The sequence below is a fragment of the Echinops telfairi genome, unplaced genomic scaffold, assembly GCF_000313985.2.
Source record: "Echinops telfairi isolate 266 unplaced genomic scaffold, ASM31398v2 ScPeMD7_9;HRSCAF=40, whole genome shotgun sequence".
Classification (NCBI taxonomy): Eukaryota; Metazoa; Chordata; class Mammalia; order Afrosoricida; family Tenrecidae; genus Echinops; species Echinops telfairi.
Genome location: NW_022103906.1, coordinates 12,235,218 through 12,238,876, shown reverse-complemented (window position 1 = coordinate 12,238,876; position 3,659 = coordinate 12,235,218). Strand labels below are relative to the sequence as shown.

The following is a 3,659-nucleotide window of genomic DNA, read 5'->3' as shown; positions in this document are numbered from 1 at the left end:
AGAATGATGTACAAATGCGCTTTACACAATTGATGTGTGTATGGATTGCGATAACAGTTGTATGAGCCCCTAATAAAATGTTTAAAAAAAACCAACAACAAAACACTCCCCGACAATATATTCTACCTGCATCTCCCTGACTAACCTATTTTATATGAGGCTCTAGTGATGCTCTCAGAGGAGCTCTGGCAGCCTAATGCATTACATACTGGGCTACTTGCCACAGCAATCAGGAGTTTGATCCTACCAGCTGCTAGATGAGAGAATGATGAGGCTTTTTGCTGCTATAGATTCATAGCTTTAAAAATCTAGGGAGCAGTTCTACTTGGCCCCATAGGGCTGCTATCAAGTCAGAATTGATGATGGCAGTGGGTCTGTGATGCCCTGAAGACAAACATCCATCCAACTGTTGTCCAGTTGATTTCTATTGACGGCCATACGCCATGTGCACTCAAAGACTAGGTATTTTTCATAATCGATCACCAGGCATTTCTTCAGAGACACCTCTGGGTGAATGAAAACTTCCATCCTTTTTGGTTAGTAGCTATTTGTACCACCCAGGGACCCCAGAAAGACAAAACTAAAATGCACACGCATCAAGTCAATCCCAACTCCCAGTGACTCATTAGGGCCCAAGAGAATTGTCCTTCAGGGTCTCTAAGGCGGTAAGTCACTACAGAAATAGACTGCCACATCTTTCTCCCAGAGTCCTGTGGATTCAAGCCACCAACGGTATAAGTTAGCAGTTTCCCATTTTAACCATCTACTACCAGGGCACCCTCCAAAAGACAAAGGGCGTCCCTTATAGTTGATTAGCAAGACATTTTCAAAAGCTGGAGAATTATTGTCATTCAGGGGGGGGCCTAAGCCTCCCCCAAAACCTGGGTCTCCATTATACTTCTTGATCCTAAGCCTTAGAGCCAATACAAAATAACCTGCAGCCTTAACATGTAAAATAACTTCCTGTTCTAATGGACAGGTCCAGCAATCAGGGAAGGGAAAAAAGAAGGTATCTACAGAGAAAAGAAAAAAAAAGTTTGGCCTCAACAAAGGCGCAGAGTCAACAAGAGAGGCAGTTTCCTGCGTGAAGCCAAAGGGCTTCCACTCAGCAACACCTGACCAGTTCGGGGGAAAACAGCATTTTCCTAACAAAACAAGGGTGGTAGAACTAGCCTGTGTCGTTTCCACCTGGACCTATGAAGCACCACACCACGGGATCTGCACCTTCCCACGCGGCTGTTCCCCCAGCTCCAGATCAAGTGCCCCAAAGTCTCAGGGTAGAAATCACTTTTCTGGAGGACATTCAAACTCTATGGGTAAGAGGCATGGGGTGGGCAATCTGACCCGCTCTCCCCCAAGCTCAAGGGAGCTAGGTCATCATCACCAGTCCCAACAGGAAATCATTTTCCAAGAAAGGAAATGAAGTGATGAAGAAAAAGAAAAAGCCCTCTCCAAGCCAGACCCGCTTCCAGGCAGCCCACCTTCATATCTGTCTGAATCTGTTGATTCACCAGATGCATTTGTAATGTAAGCAGCACAGCTGGCTACTCTGTCCTTTGGTAGTGCTACTTAAGAATCAAAAGGTGTGAGTTCTCCCTTTGAACTCCCCAATTTCCTCTCTCCACTGGATGTGCCATCTTCTCCAGGTACACTGGGGCAACCGGGGTCCAGGATGTGGTCCTTCACCTGGTACCAGTCTGTTCACCTTCCTACTACCTGGGGAAGAGGCTGAGCGTGGCCCATCAAAATGCCAAGTCCGCGTCCCCCTCCCCCGCCACCCTCCCCTCACTCACCTCTCATGGCTCTCTAAATACTCCCTCTTCTAGGCTTCTAGGGGCACTAACTGAGGGATGTAAGTGCCTCCCCACTGTCCCATACTCCCCTGAGCTTGGAGGCACTGCCCTTCTTCCACCACAGTGCAGAAGTCAGGAGTGGCATTTTGCTCCTCCTTCCTATGTCCCTGGAGCCCTAGGGACTATGTGCTGGGCAGCTAACCACAAAGTCAGCAGTTCAAGTTGAAGCTTTCTACTCCCATAAAGAGTTATAGTCTCAGACACCCAAAGGGGCAGGTCTACCCTATCGTGTCACTATGAGTTGGAACTGACTCAATGGTAGTGAGGTTTCCAGGCCCCACATATAGTCTTCAAAGGAGCCTTGGTGGTGGTGGCCGAAGCACTGGGTTTCCAGAGCTCCATGGTAGGCAGATGTGGCAGCCTGCTCTGTCCTACAGGGTCCCTCGAAGTGGGGGCTCATTGGACAGCAATGAGTTTCGCCTTGACCTTCAAGAAGCCCTGCTAACTCTATTTTGAAGTGGCAGCTACTAACTGGAAGGTCTATGGTTTGAACGAACCAGTGGCCCTGAGAAAATGAGACCTAGTCATTTGCTCCCATAAGATTACAGCCTAGCCAACCCAATGGGTCAATTCTACTGTACTACTGGGTTGTTCGGTGGGAGTCGCAATTCTCGGGGGCAAACACAGCAAACGCTGTCTACTGTATTTCACTCTTGGGTTCCTTGCGACTCCACCCAGTTTTAGGTTTCAGTTTTTAACAGGCCCTGTCCTCTGAGCTCACTGGAATCGTGTGCAGAAAGTTGCCCTTTGAAATCAAGTGGAAAAAAGACAAAATACCTGTCTATCGGTACAATTATCTGAGCTGTTTGCCCGGAGGAAACAAAAGTATGCTGCCCCAGCCCAAGGTCATGCAGTTGGAAAGGGGTTGGGTGGAGCTCAGATTCTGGCCCAAAGTCACTGGGATCGTGGCCATCCTCTTCCTCGAATGATCCTCCCTAGGAGTTCCCCGGAAAATTCCTCAGCTCGACCCCAGTAGCCTCCACAGTTCCGCCGGAGAGGCGGGCAGGCCGGGCTGGTGGGCTCATGCAATTGCACCCGGGCCGGGGGCGGCCAGGAGAGCGGGCACTCTCCGCCTAAGTGGGGGAGGGGGCGCCCGGCGAGATTTTTGCCTTTGTTTCCCTCACTATGGCGACCTCCAGGCGTGTGCGGGGTGCCGCTTCTGCTCGCCCCAGTCTCGAGGGTCGCTGCTTCCCGCTAGCTGCGACCCCCACACCCCGCCCAAACCCACGGACCCAGCCGAGGGCCCCTGGGCCTGCGCGGCGACCGGCCGCGGGGCCAGGCGCCCGGGTGCAGCCCGGGTAGGCGCTCCCATCCCCCTCCCAAGGTCACTTCCGCCGCGGCCGCGTAGTCGGCAGACCCCGGCGCGGGGCTCCCGGGAAGCCGAGGCGCCGGACCGGGCCCGCCTGGCGGCACTCACCTGACCCTGCCTTCGAGAGCTCAGTCCTGCAGCCGCCGCAAGCTCGGACTCCACCGGGGACGACCGCCGCTGCCAGCAGCCGGCCGGGTGCCTATTTATGCAGCCCCGGCCCGGCCCGGCCCCGCCCCGCCCCGCCGCGCTCCGCCCCGCCCCGCTGGGCTGACTCGTCACGTGACCACTGCGGGCCCGGCCGCCCGGGCGAGGGCTGCCACTCCGCGCTCGCGGCCTCCGCCCTGCGGCCCTGCGGTGGGGGCTGGGCGGCAGCCGGGGACAGGGGCCCGGGACCCCCCGCGTCGGGCTCCAGGGGTGGCGGCTCCCCCGCGAGCACCCTGCCAGCAGCTCCGGCGGGAGGATGGACGAAAGCCTGCAGGAGGCGGAAAGGACTCCTG

The 3,659-nt window shown here is 54.8% G+C and overlaps 1 protein-coding gene across 1 annotated transcript in view; it reads right to left on the bottom strand.

Annotated features, from left to right (window-relative positions):
* CTSB (cathepsin B) overlaps window positions 1–3,370 on the bottom strand; it is a 34,418-nt gene extending 31,048 nt beyond the window's left edge. The window contains exon 1 of the mRNA XM_004707647.2: window positions 3,271–3,370. The gene's annotated coding sequence lies outside the window, so the exon portion shown is untranslated. The remainder of the gene's footprint in view (window positions 1–3,270) is intronic.
* Window positions 3,371–3,659: the final 289 nt, after the last annotated feature.